The 19,815-nt window shown below is 39.3% G+C and overlaps 1 protein-coding gene across 1 annotated transcript in view; it reads right to left on the reverse strand.

Moving 5' to 3' along the window:
- Positions 1–19,815, reverse strand: part of osbp2b (oxysterol binding protein 2b) — a 119,825-nt gene that overhangs the window by 54,936 nt on the left and 45,074 nt on the right. The window lies entirely within an intron of this gene.

Raw genomic sequence — 19,815 nt, forward strand, 5'->3', positions numbered from 1 at the left:
GTGAAAGAGTGGAAATAGTCTAATGAATTAAAATCATACAGTTCAGAGCATTCACTCACTTGAATGATGAAGCTGAAACAATTAATCAATATTGTTGAGAAAATAAACAAAACCTGTGAAAAAAAACATCGATTCAAGTTTCTTGGAAAGCTTGACATTCCTTTTCTTTAGGTAGCATGTTAACACATCATGAGGGCTTAACCTTTGCCTCAAATTCATTATTCCAACTGGACCTTAAATGCATCTTATTTCACATTAAGTGAACTACAGCACGAACAGCTTGAGTGAGCTGACAGGCTTTGATATGCTGGTTTTAACAAGCATCTCAGCACAAATTAATATTTTTTGGTTTTAAGATCTATTTTGGGAGCTTTTTGCCTTTATTGTAGAGATGGGACAGTGGATAGAGTCAGAAACAAGGATGAGAGAAAGAGGAACAGCATGTGGTGAGAGAGCCACAGGCCGGATTGGACCTCAGAGTACTGTAATGGGATTTTAACTTTTTTGTCTCACCTCTTTCCCCCAACACCCCCAACTGTTCTCTTTTCTATGGAGTCTACCCTCTCACACACATGGGAAAACGATAAGGCTAGGAAGGTGTCGACTTTCCTGCATATGTAAACACGAAGCAACTAGGATGACTGTGCTGGTTCCTGAATAGGTGTTAAACCTGGAGCTCATGACTGAATCAAAAAGTCCTTTTGTCTTTTAAATTGTGATGTCCAGGCTGCCTGGAAACAAAGCCCTATGTTGGTGTGGATTCTTCCCAGACAGAGGGGTGTCAAGCATACCTTAGAGGGGGCGTTTCCTCAAGCATAAATGTTTTAGTCTCCCCATGCTCTGGGTCTTTTCAGCATACTGACCACTCGTGTGTATCAATTGACCTTCTTGCAAAAAATAAAACCTTTTTGTCGGCCGGCAGACGTCTCTATTTCATTTCTCATAAGCAGCATAGAAAAACTGCCACTACAGTACATGAGGAGCAGCCTCACCACTAGACCATCTGTGCCCTGGATAAGTATTTTGGACACTTCTGAAAGGAAAACACGAAGGTCCTGCATGACAGCAGCAATGAAAATGTGTGAATTTTTGTTTCTAAATTCCATACAAAAATGCAATGTCATGCACGTGTTTTGCGGTGATGTGCCTCTATGTATCTTTTACATCCTGTTAACTAGAGGTTACAAAAAATAAAATGAGCCAACATGTTTTTTGTTTTAAACTTTGTTATAATTTGTAGCATAATCAATGAACTAGTGAGCAAGATACAGCTGGGTTGAGAGTTAAAGAAGGATGCATGCCTTGAATATCTGCTGTTCTGCTCTGTAATTTCAGTTTTCTGTTAAACAGTGCTATATTTATTACTTTTTAATGTGATGAAGTGCGCATGATGTGCTTTGTACTGTACGAGCTATTGAGGGCAGTGAGCTGAGTAAAGTTTGTCTCCAGTGTTCACCCAAGCTCATCATTTAAATCATGGTTATGGATATTAACACACCAATGGAGCAGCACCTGTGGGCTAGTTCAAGAAGATAAACTTCAGCTGCACTGATTTCACATCAGATATACATCATTATTAAAGCAAGAATTACGTGCTTGCTTTCAGCAGCATCGCCACCCCAGCATGCCTGTAGGCTCATCACTCCTCAAATTCTGCATGTAAAATAAATCTATGAGGTATGATGAGGTCAGAGCCTGGATGCCAAATGCATCTAAGTTCTGCTGCTTCCATAAATGTTATATGCATTTCCAAATGTGAGCTGGCTATCTCCACTGTGCAAGACAGGCTAACAAGCTTTGTTGAGAGAGGAAAATGAAAGAAAATCAAGAATATATTCTTGTTCGCCTTGTCGATCTCCATCTTTCCTTGTTCCTTTTCCATGTTGACTGAAAAGAAGATCAAATCAGGGCGCCTGGGTAAAACCAGGCATTGCATTCCTTCACACTGCATCACTCTCAGGATGTTAGGACTCAAATAGGAATCAGTGGAATTAGGCTGATTTTGTCACCACGGCTCACTTGTATTGGGTGTTATTAGGGCATGCTGCTTGAGTGGATATTTCATGGACTATGCTGGGCTTTGTTGAGTTTGCAACATAAAAGTCAAGGCATCCTGTCCTAAGTTTGACCAAAAACTTTTAAATTGGTATCAGAGAAAAGGTCAACAGCTAACAGTGCTTTCATACTAGGGACCCAGTCCCGGATCTGAGCGCACTTGAGCCCAAAGTCTGGTTCGTGTTGGTAGTGTGAATGCAAACGAATGACGCCCAGGCCCGGGCCCATTTGGGGAGGTGGTCTCGGGTGCGATTCAAGTGGACTCTGGCACAGTTCAGATGAGATGTGAATGCAACTGTGCCCTGATACGGGACAGAGTGTCGAATCAGCTTTATGACGTCATCGTAACAATTAAACTCCTTTTCACAGCGCGGCAGTTTGTTCACATTTTTTTCTCCATAAAGGTTGGAAATCATCAGAATCCAGTCAATAAATGCTCTGTCGTGACTCACCTTACAAATGGACACAGATTGGAGTCAGTGAGATGAGGTGCAAAGGCAATTAAAGTCTCCTTTCACCTCAAAAACCGCTGTATCTGTGCAGCGCAAGTCCATTGAATCTTCTGAGCTGCATGTAGATGTGCAGATACAAAGAGCGACGTTGCTGGCATCTTAAAAAGTGATTTTAATCATCCATGGCTGCATGATTGACTTTTTGCTGGGTTAAAACAAAAACAATCTTCGCTCAGGTCATGACCCGAGTGGTTGCCATGGTACTTTCTTCTCTCTCCTTGTTGGGGTTGTAAACCAGCTATGTGCATACTGCCACCTGCTGTTTCAGACTGAGTACATACGCAAGTGTGCCCGTGCACGGATCGATGTTGCTAGTGTGAAAGCAAGCCAGCAGGGGGGAGGGGAGGGGAGGAATCGCACTGCAGTTCAAAACAACTGGGCATAATGTGAAAGTGCCCTAAGTGAACAGCAGAGATGGATCCTTAAAGAAAACAGATGTTTAAAATCACTAAAAGGCAAAGTCACCCCTGACTGAGCTGCGGGAAACTCAATCCCGATCCTTGATGTCACATCCACATTTGAGAGTGTGAAATTACAGAGTAGGACTGGATGATATGTAGGTAATCTACAGGGACACTAGAACATCATGCAACTCTTTGGATGAATCTGTGCAATATTGAGAGGACTGAAATATACTGGGACTGGCTTTGGGTATGTTTGATAAAGGGTACTGTTGGGGTGAACTTAAAAACGAGGCTAAGTGAAGACATATTTAAGGACTGCAGTGAAGCCTCACTTTTATAATTCACCCTCATTCTGCCAATGAGTTCAGCAGCTCTCAGCGAAGCAACTTATAAATAAACCGTCACATGTACCGACCGAGGCGTATTTGTTTAGAAGGGACTCTGCTTACACCACATCGCCTGCAAAACTAATTTTCTCTCCAAACCTCACAGAAACAAGTTGTGAGCTGCAAGAACGCACATTTTGGCTGTTGGCTCTTCTGTGCTAGCACCCTTTAAGGACAAGGGGAAACAAGGACACAAAGCCTCTACGAATGAAGCTTTACAAGTCACAAATGTCCTTTCTGTGGAGTCCTTTTTGTTCATTGAGTCAGATCCATACGGCATCAGCCAAGCACTAGCAGACATGTTTAAATACTGGAGATGAAAAACACCTTTAAGATGCCTAAACATATTCCCTCACCTGTAAATCACTCAGACCTGGAATAAAAAGTGAAAGCAGCATCTTACACCAAACCCTACATCAATAAATATCCTGTCTGTACAGTCTGTACTTCAGATTGACTGCCCAGCTCAGTTCTCACACTTCTAACACCTTCACTTCACAACAACAGATGAGGATGGATGACTCTTTGTAGCAAAGTCGACACCGCGAGGCGAGGCCGGGAGCCCATTACCACGCCAGTCATGCCTCAAGGGCGAACTTCCTCCATCCTTTCCCCACAGCCCAGCATCTCGGAAAACACCCCGCAACAACGTGAGTATCTCTCCTGGAGTCACCTCTTCACAGGATAATAATATAATTTAAGCAGCAAATAGAAGTGTCTGAGGCAAGCTAGGATTCATTAACAAGTCACGGATCACAAATCACATTACACACATTAAAACACAGCCCTTTTTTTTTATCACGCGCACAGCTTCTTCGCCCTTCACCATCACATTATTGTCCATCTCAGTGTGAGTATCATAATAGCCCTGGAGACAGAGAGAGAGAGAGAGAGAGAGGGAGAGATGAAGAGGGATGTGAAAGAATGTAATTGAAGGAGCAGTACTCTTCTTCTCTGCTGTCCCACCGTCAGGGCTCGTCTCTCTGCTCGTCCCTGAGGACGGGCTGTCAGATCAGCCAAGCCCGGCCTCCGGCTGACAACATGTCAGCCTCTGGCAGACAGAAGAGCATATGGGAAAATTATACACTCCCTCGGGATTTAAGGTGGAAGTTAGAAATACCAAAGGGCAAAGGCTCTTATCAATGTGTCCAATTTTTTTGCCAAAGAGCAAACCATTTATTTCTATAGAGTAATTATGTAACATTATGTAACAGAGCTGAGATATATGAGCTGATTTATATCACAGTGTTTTACTTTCTCTTTGAGTTAACAGTAGATCTTAGATCTCTAAAGTAGATGCATTGTTTGTGGAGTGACGTCTACTTTTTAAAATTAAGCTTCTTATACCTTTGCTTCTTAAATGATCCTGTTCTCCTGCTGTGGGTTGCTCCAGCTCTGCGTAGGTTCAAACGTAGCCTAGTTTGAGCCAAAGGTTTTACTTAAGACAGAGTTTACGCTCTACAAACATCTAAGGAGTTGCAGCTGAGATGTTTTCAGCATGGACTTCAGTTATAGCTTAAATATTACACCTACCTCCTACTAGGTGTAAAGTAGGTTTTCATGGAGATAGATTTGAAAGGTTGGATAACTCGGAGGATGATGAAGAGCTGAGGATTTTACCAGCTGTTTGGTGTCCGCTGTGTATTCTCTGTGATCAATAACACTGTTGTTTTCAGTTAGCGGAGATCATTTCCACTGTCCAGTGTTAAATTAACTGGTGTTATTTGGAATGTTACCACTTATTTTATTACTGGCTCTAGGTTTAGCGTTGTCAAATTTTGCGTCCACTTTTAGTGCAGTTTGAGGATAAACGCTAGTTAGCAAAAGATATTTTCAGCCATTAGCCTGTTTGGGGACACAAAAGAGCTGAGACAAAGCTTTGAAACATTTCACGTAAAACACAGAAATGTCCCTGCACTTGTTCCTCTCCACTAAATGCCAATGTAGGATCTGTGGCTCCACATGTGGGGCTCCTCCAGTATGACTTTTGGCAGCACTGAGCCATGCTAATTTACTTTTCCATCATCAGTTCAGACGTGCAAGGCCGCACCTAGAATGGTCCTGCTCTGGAGCAGTGTCAAGCTGACATCAAAGAGGTTTGCAGGAAGGAATTTCCCCCCTTCTGCTTCTGATTCCCCCCTCTGATGATAAATTTTCATCCCATGTTTTATCCCTGCCTCTGCTTAGACCATAGTGGTCTAATCTCAGCATCCGCTGTGCAAGTGAAACATTTATGACACAAAACTAAAACTCAAGATTTAGCTATGTGCTCATACTACGGTCTGTACAAGATCTGTGTTCCCACACTGATGAGTGAAATCAGGACGGACGAGATGCAGCGCCAGGATTACAATTTTGTCTGGGCCTACTACTATCAAAAGTTTAGCCTTTTCCCCTTCTTATAAAAGGATTAGTTCTCGACTTTTTCTAAATAAACTGTTGGAGATGTCTGAAACATTTAGCCCATGATTCCTAACCAACAAGTAATATTAATGTATTAACTGGTGCCAGTAAAGCAAACAGTTCTTATTGCCCAATCCAAAAATATGATTGTCCTCATTTCCTGCTATTCTAAAGAACCATAAATCAATAATCAGAAGACTTTTCCTTAAAGAGGGGTATTATGCCTTTTTTTCAAGGCTTTACACCATCTCTCTGATACCCACGTAGTAGCGTCACATGGTTTACAGCTCAAAAAACTCATGTTTCTCACACTGGCGTCCTGAAAAACCCTTATTTTTAACCTCCATCTGAAACGCTTCATTTTCGCTGCTGTCTCTTTAACATCCCCAACATAACAGGATGAGATTTCTAATGTAAAGATTTCACAAGAAATTGCATGTGTGTATCAAATTAACATAGCTTTAGCAGAGTCACGTTTAACAGCAGATGATGAAGTTACAGTGTTTGCAGCTACTTCTTAGACCAATGTGACCACAATCAGAGCCACGAGCCCAATTGAAAGTGTTGTTAAAAACAGTGATATTAACTCCCCTGAGATGTTTTGCAATGAACGACAGAGGGGTGTAAAGGGAGGACAACTGTGTGGCTTTAGAGTTAGCAGCCGATGTGTAAGAGAGGCCAAAAGGGAGAGCAGTGCCAGCAGGGAGCGTACCGCTGTGTCTGTTCATGCCAGGTTGTGTGTGTTTGTGTGTAGAGCTCCTGCTGTGCCATACTTTCTCTCCGTCCCGTGATGTCAAAATGCACGCCAGAGCAGTAGCAATACGAATCTCTCAAGGTGTGAAGAAGGCAGAGCTTCATTACAGTGAAAACACCTCGTCTGCTTCCTTGATCATCTTAGACTTAAAACAAGCAGATAATCCATGTTAATTCACTTGTAAGCAGTTGTTAGAGCTGTTGTAATGGCCATGTAAACTGCTGCAGATAAACTAAGCCCAGTAATTCCAGCACATAGTCCATGTTCCACATAGATCTGTGGAGATTCTCTGCAAAGAGAGTACACTCACTTTCTGTGACTTGCAGATATTAAACTTGGAGAAGAGGGAACCCACCTGAACAGCTGGTTGTCCTGAAGTACTATGTTGAGCTATTGTTTGCCTTATGTGAGAACTACGATCAAGCTGGTGTGTTTAAACCTGTAAAGACAGTATGTGTTGGTTATTAGCTTTTATTTTGCAGATAAGAGTCACAGTAGCACTGCAGAGAGCAGAGCAAATTTAACATGCTGCCAGTGTTGCCTTAAGGGAGTTTTATGTCTGAGTGTAGTCAGACTTCGTTATGGTTTAGAGCACCATTGTTGTAGACATTACGTAATATTGGCTGGATTCATAATAGCCTTTATATGCTCTTTAACTTAATCTCATTCATACCACCTTCTTTGTTTTGGGCATGGACTAGTATACTTAAAAGATTAATACTAATTCAAACAGAAAGGCCATTTTTATCCAGAGCATTGCATAATGTTTGTACTCCATTGCCAGTTTGTTGGATTCACTTAGTATAAATCCTTCCATGTCTCCAAGGAATTACCTGAATTTAGTCACAGTTTGTATATCTAGTGGTTTCTTAGTGGAAAACTAAGTTACGCTTTCTTTGATAAAGTAATCTTTACATATTTTCCAAGAGTGGTAGTGGTTAGGGATGAGTACCAAAATGTGGTGCCATCATGGTACCAGTGCCAACATGTCTGATACCTACCAGGCCAAATCAAACACAGATTCAAGTGTTTCATTTTGGCACAAAATACCTTACGGAATTATCATAATTTACATATCCTACCTGTTCTCTCTTTCTTCATGTTTTTTCTTTCTATTTTTATTTGTGCTCTCTTTCCAGTTTTATGAGTAATGTCACCTCCAGGAATGGTGTAGTGGCAATAATGGGTCATGTGTAGGGTAGGCAGTATCATCATGGTCACTACATGGAGTTTACATGTACAGAGCCTGGGTCTGTTGAAGGTAGCACTGCTGTTCTGACTGCGATGTCTATGCGGTATGAGAGATAAGGAATACCTCCATGTTGGGATGGTGGGCAGTGAGAGCCAGCATGGGGGGGGGGGGGGTGGCACTGGAACGCTATAGCTCACTGTTCGGCCCTCTGGAGGTGTTGTGGGAATAGCTGAATCAAACACCAGTGAAGACGAGTTCCTAATGGACAACCCTGGTGAAGTGCTGGCATTTTTACTGCCCACCAGTCTGCATGGTTGACTTGTGGGGGTGTGAGGTGTTTGTTTCAAGTATAGCATTAAATAAAACAACAGAGTAATATGACAGTAAAGGCATTACTGACAGTTTTAAGCTCAGGCAATTTAGGTTAAATTGCAAAGTTTCCCACTGCCACAAATTGCAGAAGGTGCAATATTTCTTCAATCTGAAATATGAGTCAAAATACCAGATTTATACATTATTTTCTTGTAGCAGCAGGGATGTTTTTCTCTACACATTATGCAAACATCCAAGTGACAATTCTTGCCATAATATGTTCTCCTTAATTCTCTTCTGCTCTTCTGTATGTGTAATGATAATGACTGGAATAATTGATTTCATGATCAATTGATTATTCATTTTTAGACTGTCTAGTAGAATTGTTTAAAAAGTGCAATTCACATTTTTGCATGTGATATAAATAATAAATTATCATATGTCACTCATACTAATGATGCATCATCTAATGTCATCCTAACATATAGGAAAGTTATGTTTCATCAGTCTAATACCGTGTCAATTAAGAGTACATGATTTACTACTCATGTTTGTTGAAAAATACACAAGATGAAGAACTTAAATAACTGCATATTAAGACTGCAATCTTAAAATGGGAGGGGGGTTGCATTTTGATTAATTTAAAAGATCTCTAAGCCCTAGTTTTGACACTGATGAATCACCTTCCATATCATTTGGCTTTAAAAGAAAAAAAATACAATGTCAAATTGAAAACAGATTCCTGGGTGTAATATCAGTTAAATAAAAATATGGAATGTTAAATAAGTGACTGTATAAATATTCACGCCCTTTAAAGTGAGTGACCTAATTCAACAGAGCTCTAGCCAATTGGTCCTAGTAATCTCAATATTAGTGAAATGAGGATCACCTGCGTGCAGTGAATGTGTCTCAAGTAATTGTAGTGTAAAGACACCCATGTCTGGAGGGTCCAGTTACTGGTTAATCAGAAGTCCAGGGAACCATTACACCATGACCACAAAAGAACACTCCAAACAACTCAGAGAAAAGGTTACTGAAAAGTATAAGTTGAAGAAAACTCAAACTGCATCTTGACTATCCATGTGGGAGACTCCATGGTCAAGTGGGAGAAAGTTCTTAGGACTGAAGAGACCAAACTGGTACTTTGTGGCCGTCAGACAAGACACTATGTTTGGTGGACACCAAAAACAGCACGGCATCATAAACACACCATCCCCATGTAAAGAACGGTGGTGGCAGTATCATGCTGCAGGGATGCTTCAGCTTGTAGCAGAAGAAGGTAAAATGAATGCAGCCAAACATAGGAAAATCCTGTAGGGCAATCTTATTTAGTCTGCATAAAAACTACGGCTTGGAAGAAGATTTTTTCTCTAGCAAGACAATGACCTGAAGCACACAGTAAAAGCTGTATGTTTAAGACAACAAGGTGAATGTTCTGGAGTGGCCGAGTCCAAGCCCAGACCCCAGATCAACCTGACAGAGCTTGTTTAGCTAAGAAGAATGAAATTGCAGTGTCCAGATGTGTAAGCCTGAGTGAGACCTATCCACACAGTCTCTGTGTTGTGATTGCAGGCAAAGGTGGATCTACTAAATACTGACATAAGGGAGGTGATATGCAGTCACTAATTTCTTTCACTTTTACTTCATAGAAATCTGTTTTCACTTTGATATTAAAGTTTTCGTTTTGTTTTTGTAGAAAAACATGCAATGACACTGTAGAGCATGGCAATAATGAAAAAACATACTGGGATATCTTGATAATTTTTGCTATGAATTAAGTCGAACCAAAGTAATAATCTTCCCTTTTGCACAATCCAGTGAGAATATTGGATGAACTATGCAAAACCATTAGATATTGATTAAAATAAGCCTTCCTGAATGCACACATAATCTGCAGTATTTTTAGCAGAGAGGGCGGGCGTCTAAACCCCTCACTGGACAGATTTCTCTCACCTCTGACAGCACAATGAGAAAGTGAGAGGACTTCTTTGCAGCTGGCAGTTTTGATAGAGTGTGCAGAAAAAGAGAATTTATGAGAAGTATATCAGAAACAAAAGCAAAAAAACAATCATGATGAAGAGTGAGGATGCGTCCCAGAGGACCAGGAGAGTGTAATCCTGACCGGTAATTGCTAACTTGCCCCATCTCTCCCCAGAGATACATCACAAGGAGCCAAACGGAGGAGACAGCAGGTTAAATCCAGTAACACAGCATTCAGCTCTCCACAAGCAAATGAGAAACTGTGCAGTGCAACTCATCACTGTCCCCGAAGCTCTGCAGTACAGCTCTGGCCATGTATCCAATCCAATGCTCTCAGAGAGCAGCAAACAAAAGAAAGATTAACAGCAAACTGCAGCAACAACGCAAGGACTTTTAATTCAGCACAGTTTTATAATGTGCTGGGATAGACAAAAAGAAAAACGATCAGTCTGCTGGCCACTAAACTCTAGATTTATATGCTGACTGTATTTGATAAAATCCCAGATGGTTTGTGGGGAAATGGCTTTTGCTTACTGCATAACTCTTAAGGTTGAGGTCATTAATTATGCTACATCCTCAGGATGCTAACTTAGCTTGTCTGTACATGTCTGATAACCATGACAAAGTCTCCTTGATGTTAAAGCAGTAATAAAAATAAAAACAGAAGTTTAATGCTCTGGGGAGAAAATGAATTACAAACAACACATCCAGCCATGTGTTTACCATTCGAATCAGTCTGTCTGATGTACATGATATGAGCTAAAAGCCATGCACACATTAACTAAATGCATGTTCACACATCAATTCTTGATCAAAACACGTGAAAACACTTACAACGGCTGTGACAGGAGGATCTGCTGACAGCTGCCTCATAACAAAGAGTATTGGTATATAAAAAAATTAGCATAAACTACAAAGTAAGTCATGTCTCATTTAGAGAGGTACACTGTACTGGTGTATTTCTATGATATTGGAGCTAGCGCTGGGTGATTAATCAAGATCAAATTTCAATTATGACTTTGGCTTCCCTTGATCATAAAAACAAGATAATTAAGATTAATCGATTACTGTGCTGCATGCTGTGCTGCTGTTTTTGTCCACAGGTTTTGACATGAGACATAGAGCGAATGAGATTTACTGGAAATCATCAATTCACTTTTATTTTTACAGAGCTTATATTCTTGGGATTACAGCTTAAAGAACGACTTTCATCGGTATATTTAAAGGTCCAGAACTAATTCCAGCTTCAGACCTCATAATACTTGAATATATTCCTCAAAGCATGAGCAGGACACATGAAAATGTCATCTGTCACAGATGAAAATACTGTTTTATCACAAAGTTGATCAAAGCAACTCTACTTGATCTGCATGAGGTCATTATAAGCAGTGCTGAGAGTTAATTAGGAGTTTCTTTGGCACAATCTTAAAGTAGTATTTATGATTTTGGACTAAAATGATTAAGACTACAGCATTTTCACATTAGGCCATGTTTTAGGCCCTGGGTGCGAATTAACACATGCAGACATTTCTATCAAATTCCAAATCTTTTTAGCTAACTGCTTGTGCAACAATGATTTGATTTAAAGGTGCCACTCAACTGGAGATAAGGGCTGCTTGTGTATGGCAAAGTCATAACACCGATTGATCATTTTGATAATGAGATCACACTTATTCAACATGATTATTCATTGATTTTACAGCATCTGCACTGCATGAATTTACTGAACAGAACACTCTTAACATTTTAAAAATATGCAAAAATGAATACAAATGAGAAAAAATTGGTTTGTAAAGTGAGGACACACGATAATAAAGGTTAAGAGTTCAATTAATCGTGATTTTGATTCTTGCCATAATCGCCCAGCCCTAACCCCACCCGTAGTTAACAGGTTTACTTTGGCTGTCAGAATGGATCAGAAAATTTAGAATGGACATTAATGAGAGCTGGCGCCTCTAGACACTCAGGGAAATGCAGTTTTTTACACTTTTTTTGGCTTGATTCAACACTGGAGGTTTTAGCTTGACCCAGCCTATGCAGACTTTATTCATAGACATATTTACAGTTCAGTTAAAAAATATACAGTGCTTAACAAATTTATTAGACCACCCTAACCCTAACCAAAGTAAGGTTTATGCCACAGTTGCCCTAGATTAACAGCATTGGTAATTACCAAAATCATTTTTTTATATTCCTGCAATGGTTAATACACCAATATGTAGAAGTTCTTTAACCCAAATGATATTTTCAATGCTAAAATAGAACTATTATTGTTATCCATGAATTTTCAAATTTACTGATTTACAAAAAAACTGAAAAAGTAGTGAAGCACATTAATATTTCTTGATTAATCTGTCAAATTATTGTTATTTACTGGCATTCCTGAACAGAAACATGAGTTTTAGTGGTTGAATGTTATGCTTGCTTCATTTCTGACTTCTCAAAGAAGCCCGGTGAGCTGGCTCAAATTTGGGTGAATTCAGTTTGAAATTCCTCATTCCCGTTCAAAATGGTAAAACGTGGAGAGCTCACTGAAAATGAAAGAGTCCACATTAAAGCACCTCATGATGCTGGATGGTCTCTGAGACAAATATGACAGGTGCTCTAATAAATTTGTTAAGCACTGTATATAGTTTATATTTTATCAGCATAACCTTTCTCTGCAATGAAATACAAACTCAACAAACCTCAAACAGATTTAACATCCTGAAAAATATGAATTTCTCCACTCAGACAGTCTGTGTTTGATGAGAACTGACTTTGACTTACTGTTTCTTATTACACACCCTGACTGTGTTGAAAGATTTAGCTAGATCATAATCATGAGTGAGTAAAGATTGTGATCCATCATACCAACTGTCGGGTCGCCTGTGTGAGAAAATGAGCTTTGAGAGAATGTGCATTAATATTAAAAAAAATTCTGAGTAATGAGGGTGAAGAGGAGCTCCAGAGGCTTACCCTGCCCTCCAACCCCCGGCTTTAACCCTCTTTAAAAATGCATACAATGTGTGGGGATGAGATGAATCTGTAAAAGTGGGAGTAAAATTTTAACTATGTGCTGTGTTTGGCTTATGATCCAGGAGGAACACTGGTGGTTCAGCACCACTAACAAGGTTAAGTCACGATTCGTCAAAACCCGTATTCTTCCAGTGCAGGTTTATGAGACTGACCTGAGACTGTGCCCTTGTTAATCCACACTTCATTGTCATGGTGCCTCCTCAAAACATTGACCCAATTGCCTCATAGCTCCTCATTTTCCATAAAATCTGAAAAGGGAGACGGGCTGCTTTTCCTATTTCCGCATACAGGAAGGATGCATTTGTGGTGGTCTGTCATGCTAGCTTAAATGCTACTTGAAATCCAGCGGGAGAACCAAAGATGCTAGCTTGCATAATGCTTTCATATGACTGTGTAATGTAGGGGTGGGTTTATGCATGGGTTGGTTACATCATGGACCCATGTATTGGGCCTGCCTTGAAGATGATACCGATTTTTTTTCATTAATTAAATCCATTATTCAGTGAGACACAGTTCTTTGTCTTTTTTACAAGGTCTCAGCTACCAAATTCCAACATATTAAATGTGTTTACAGACTAATTTCAGGGGGGTCTTTAAATAATGCTGCTTGTGAAAAAAGAGTGTCTGGTAAAAAATGTATGCGACTTCTAGATTTTTGAATCCACCAGCTACAGTGGTACGTAGAAAGAAAAGTTAAATTCCAACCCTGCTGTCAACTCTGTTATGGTTATGCATGTTTACAGTACAGGACCTTCGTATGCATAAAATTTCATTTATGGCCCAGTTGTTACAGAAGTTTTACCTGCTCAGAGCCACTTCACTGTAGTTAATAAAGTCATCTAAGTCCAACTATTCCCTTCCCAGACACCACTCGTGTGTTTTGCAGCTAAGTAAGTACAGACAGATTTCCAGACAGATAATCTCTAAAGGAGTTGTTCTGTTTATTAAAAACAGAACTAAGTGTTATTCAAGCACCAGTGTTTCCATGATACCAGATTTTAAAATTCAAAACAAAAATCAAATGACACCTTTTTCTGTCTGATAACGCGGCAATAAAAAGAAAAGGTGACACCCAGTGGGTAATTTCCAACCATTAAGGTTTATTTGGGGATTTCTATGCCTTTAGTATAGAGGAGGACAGTGGATAGAGTCAAAAACAAGGATGAGCAGGGAATGACATGCAAGAAAGGAGCCACAGGTCAGTAAATGCAGCACAACAAAACAGCTAGGCCACCTGTGCCTGAATATGAGTAATTTCTAGATAATATGATTTCTTGGTGGGGAAAAATCACAATGAAAACACTGTGATTGATAATGAGATAACATATTCTTGCAAAGCTGATGAACTGGTTGGATTCCATGTCTGTCATCTGGCAAAGCTCCAGTTTAAGTGATTGTGCTGGTCTGAGATTGGATCACTCAGCTTTATTTGAGGAGAACGAAGCAGCAGCTACAGGCTGGGTTTAGTTATACTGTAAACCAAAACAATGGTGTTGTTGTAATCTCTGATTCTTGGCCTTAAAGTCCCCATAAAGTGAAATCCAAACTATGTGTCCTAAAACACTAGATATGTTGGAAAAGGGCCGATGTAAACGTCTAACAATTCTGAGTTCTATGTATGACTGAATTTTGGATTTAGAGAGTCAGAACGTTGTTCACCTCTTTCCTGGCTGGGTTTAATTTGGGTAGGGCAAACACAGGAGGCCCCAAAGTCACCCAAACGCTACAAGGATGTCAAATCAGTGTGTAGTTAATCTCAATTAGGGCTGCAACGATTCGTCGACATAATCGGTTGTGTCGACTATAAAAATTTGTCGACACGGAAGTTCAAGTGTCGACGCGTCATATTATTGTTTTTTTATATTGGTAAAATCTAGTACCGGCCGGTAAGGACTCATCTGTACTTACAGAAGTGGTGGGGGCAGTATCGCTCCCACTGTTTACATTATTCACAGAAACTACGAAGAAGAAGTTAAGCATGGCGGAAAGCACGGAGAACACACCAAAAGCCGACCAAAAGCTTCTAAAGTTTGGGAACATTTTACAGAAAACAAATTGGCAAAACAAGTCAACTGCAAACTGTGTCAAGTCAAACTCTCGTACCATGTCAGCACTACGGCAAGGCACGAACACCTGAAAACGTAAACACACTGTAGCTGCTGCGTCTTCAAATACCGCGAGTGGGCAAGTTTGCAAGTTGAATGAATATCTTTTAGATCTTTTGCATTTAGTCACTGAGCCCTTTCTGCTTCAGGCAAGAGGATTAATTCTAGTAGCCTACTTATAACGTTGGTGCCGTACGTTAATCAGTGGGAAAACCACCTTTAATATTTGTTAGGGTAACGTTTTTTTCAGTAACGCTATTTAGTGTGCAATTTACTTTAGTTACCAGTTCAATACTTTTATATTAGAGGAAAAACAAACCTTGAAGATGTAGCAACTTGACATGTCATGTCAATTTGCTAAACCATTAAGTTTTCACAGGTGTGCATGCATAAGGAGGCAAGGTAAAACGGGGATCCAAAATAGTATGCCAAATAGCCACGATTAGTCGACCAATCGTAAAAATAATCACCAGATTAGTCGACATAAAAAATAATCATTTGTTGCAGCCCTAATCTCAATACAGTCTGGGGTTAGCTGATTTTACTGCCTTCATTAAAAGTTTACAGCCAGCTACATGCTGTGTTTTTGTTCGCTGTGAGGTAGAGAAGTTTGTTCCAGAAAACAGTAAATTAATCCCCAACACTGAAAGGCCTCGTAAGGTCAAGGGGCAAGCTAATTGCTGGAGTGCTTGTCTATTTTCCATTTGAACCAGATGCAGCAGGAACAAACATCTTACCTGCTGAAAGTGTGTTTTAATCCATGTTCATACTTAGTTTACTAGTCTTGGATGATAAAAAGAAGCAGACTGGCTTTGTCTCTCTCAGAGCAGAAACAGCTAAATTCTCTCTGTCTGGTAGCGTCACGTTGCTAAAGTTTAGTAAAGTATCCAATGATAGACAGGTTCTATTCCTGCCAGATCTGTCACAACAAGAGCTTCCTGTGCTAATCATCAATGAAGACTTTTATTTTGAAGACCAGCATCGGGAAACAAAGTGTTTTTAGTAGCAACTAAACAACAAAGACGTTTCATAAGCAGGTAAGAGAACCTTAACTTCCTCACTAAGAAAATGAGATAAGGAATATCTAAAGCGTTAAATACATGATGGGACAATGAAATTAAGCCTTTTTAGCTTTACACTGTCTGCCTGCCATAACATAAACGTGATTGTTTCTCTGGTGGCTTCTCTGGTGGATTTTACTCCCTCATTTTTCATGATTTTGAAGCTTAATTTTATAAACTTAGAAATGTTTTCATGACTGAAATTTGGCCTGGTGGTTCCTAACACAGTGGCCTGTCATATAACAAACCTAAGACACAGAATTTTTTTATCACTTTAAATGGACTTTAATTAATTGGGATTAATTCATTGAAAGTGGCAGCCTTAATATTAACCAGAAGCTGCTTTGAGCAAAAAACACAAGAGCAGCAGTGCTTCAAATAATCAGGTTGGCAAATACTTAAGTTTGTCAAGTCCTCATGGTTTCTTTCATGGTTTTAAAGATGTAAAAGTTAAGTTTATGTCTTATGATTAGAGAGCAGAGAAGGTGACAGCGGAGGGGTCTAGACTGTACTAATGAATATAAGCACTTTCATACTTAAGTGTATTTTTGTAATCTATATAGTATTTGAATCTTCATAATGTTTGATAAAAAAAACAAGATAGTTTCCCAGTTTGGATTCTTAGGACTTCATTCTTGTGTCTGTGGTATTGAAAGGACATTTATATTGTAGGATTTGAAATGATTTGACTGATGTTCATCTGTGACATCCTGACTCTGAATTCTGCTCTTTCTGTGACTTAATCTCATTCCAACATTCATATTAAAGAGAGCGTGCAGGAGCTGAAACTATACAAGGTCCTAAAACAACAGGTACAACACTGCATATATGCCAGACTCATTTCAGTGAACAAACAGGCAGAGTGAGGAGACAGAAAGCTCGGGGCTTAAGAGCACAGCTGTTCAACTCAACAACGTCCAACTGTGCCATCGGCAAGACACCCAGCAATGAAGTCACAGAAAGGGTGGGAGATGGAAGAAGGATGACAAAAGAAAAGGAAATATTTTAGCTCAACTCCAACAAACTTAAAAGACAACAAGTAAATCTTAAACATTGTATTTGATGCTATTAGCTTGACTTTTAATTTGTCCTGTGTAGTATTCTTTACCATGAGGATAACATGTTATGATGGCCCACTTTGTTTACTGTGATGTGCTGATCATGAGAACTTTGAATCACAGTTCTGCATAAAGTATGTGATGGTATTATATATGATAGGGATGTATCAATGCATCAGTTTAACATTGGTATAGGCTGATCTTGGCTCTGTTGCTAAATACATCAGTCATTGCCAATTAAAGTGACGTAAGTCTGAGACTGACATCAGTCTCTGCAAATGGCTAAACATTGGTACTTGTAATCAGTGCATCTCTAGTAAACAGGGGTTCACAGTTCTGATATAACTGTATAAATATATAGAAAAATATCTACACAGAGCAAGATAGCATGACTAAGGTAGTACAAAAAATATTCAGCCATTGGCGTCAACTTCTTAACAGTACTGAAATAAAGCACTTCTGTGTTCATCCTTCAAAATAAAACACTGCTGATACCATGTTCTTAACTACAGATAAAGTGAAATTTAAGAATGAAACTGGCCAAAATGAACTACTAATGAGACCAGGAAAGAGTTGGATCCCCTTTAATGGACTGATAACAAGAGCATTTATTACCTGATGTCTCTAACAGTGTGACACACTTCTCTGTAATGTTCTGTTCAATTTTTTATTTTTTTTTTAAGATTTATTTTTGGGCCTTTTCATGCCTTTATTTGATAGAGGAAGGGCAGTGGATAGACTCGGAAACAGGGAAGAGAGTGGGGAGAGACATGGGGTAAAGGGCCACAGGCCAGATTCGAACACATGAGTAGTGCCTCAAACCACTTGACCATCTGCACTGCCCCATGTTCTGTTTAAGCTGCGCAGGGAGACGTCCTTTAGGAGCCCTTACTGATAAAGCATGAGAAAAGAGCTTGTGTTTTGTCTCACCCCAGATGTTCTAGATATCTTCCTTTTAATATGAAACTGCAAATTTTGTTAAAATCTGTTTTCACCTGAGGGCAAATGTTTGTAAATTAAAATCAGAGATTTCTGTTTTCAGGACTGTAAATCAAGTTCAAGTTAATTTTAGCATGTTATTGTCAACCTTTATTCTATTAACAAGATTTTTGGACATCAAAATCATGGTTAGCTAAAACTGACAGTCACTTGTGAATAAATGAATGAATGAATGGTGAAATTCATGACTTGATTAGTGATTATTAATCATCATAGTTAAAGCCACTTACACGTACACATCAGATGTCACCCATGGTTGCTGAAGTAGGTGCTCAGGTGAGATGAATCCATGCTCAGGAGTTTTGAAAATTAGAGGGAACATTGCAAGCTTTATGTTACTTTGGAACAAAAGAGCTAAAAGTAATATATAACTGTGTAAAGATCTGTTTATGAGTCTGTAGTAATATCCACTTAATTAACATGTAAATCAGCACTCAATTCTGCTGCTTTTTCTCAAACATTTTTTGTCCTTTGTTGTTAGACGTGACGGTGGTTTTACTCCAGTTCAGCTAACACCATCAGCCGGCAAAAGCCTTCTTCTTTTGCAACATTTAATGGAAGCACATCTCTAGTCCCCAGCCTCATTATTAGCGGGGTAATCTCCACTCTGGTATTGGCATAATGACTTATGCTAATGGTAATAACAGGATGGTGAAGATGTGATTTGAGACTTCCTGTTGTCTTTCTTCACTAGTTTCTTTTCTAGTTTTAAGCTCATACATTTACACACCAAATTAATATTTCTTTGATGAGTATGTCATCGTCATCTTCTTGTCAGAGAACTTCCAGACAACACTCTTCCTGCTAATTGCTGACATGGTGCATGTGTAACACTGAGTCCTTACTGGACATGACACAAGCATGAGTAAGCAACAAGCTCAGCCTGATTACATTGATTTTTATGGTAGCAACCTGACAGCATCCAAGTGGTGCGGTGCAATGTTTCTTCCCCGTCATTCTGTTCCTATTTTCCTCTTTGTCTTTCATGTTTAACAGGGCTGTAGTCAACCAAAGAAAAACTTGGTCAACTTAAATTGCACCAGATCATCAATTAATCGATTGGTCTTGGGACAAACCAAAAAAGAAGAAAAAAAAAAAACCCTCATGTTTTTTTCTACATCAAACTTATCACTGACAATGTAGTCAGTGCATTTAGATGGTAATTAAAATTCAAAATGAACCCAAAATGAACATAAGAATCTTACGATTTTTGCAGTATAATCACCTTATGTTGTAATTAAATAATAATCCTTTTTAACAAAATGTTGCCACACTGCTTTTTCAACATGTTGTCAATTAACGGGAAATGGAGTATAAAAGTGCTTCACGGGCTTTGCGCTCCTCTAAGGTGGGAGGGTCCCTGTGATGTTGTTTTGACTTGCTGGGCATTAAACCTGTAGTTTATTACTCTTAAAGGCACAAATAAATTATATATGAATAGTTATATTCATAGGTTTTTTGTAAATTATATTTTGTAACACTAGATAACTGAAAAAATAAAAACACATGACTCTCTCTTCTCACCCCTGCAAACAAATGGATTCTTCCAATTAAAGTACCACGTGCGATTATTCGA

This window comes from Cheilinus undulatus, linkage group 5 (genome assembly GCF_018320785.1).
Source record: "Cheilinus undulatus linkage group 5, ASM1832078v1, whole genome shotgun sequence".
Lineage (NCBI taxonomy): Eukaryota > Metazoa > Chordata > Actinopteri > Labriformes > Labridae > Cheilinus > Cheilinus undulatus.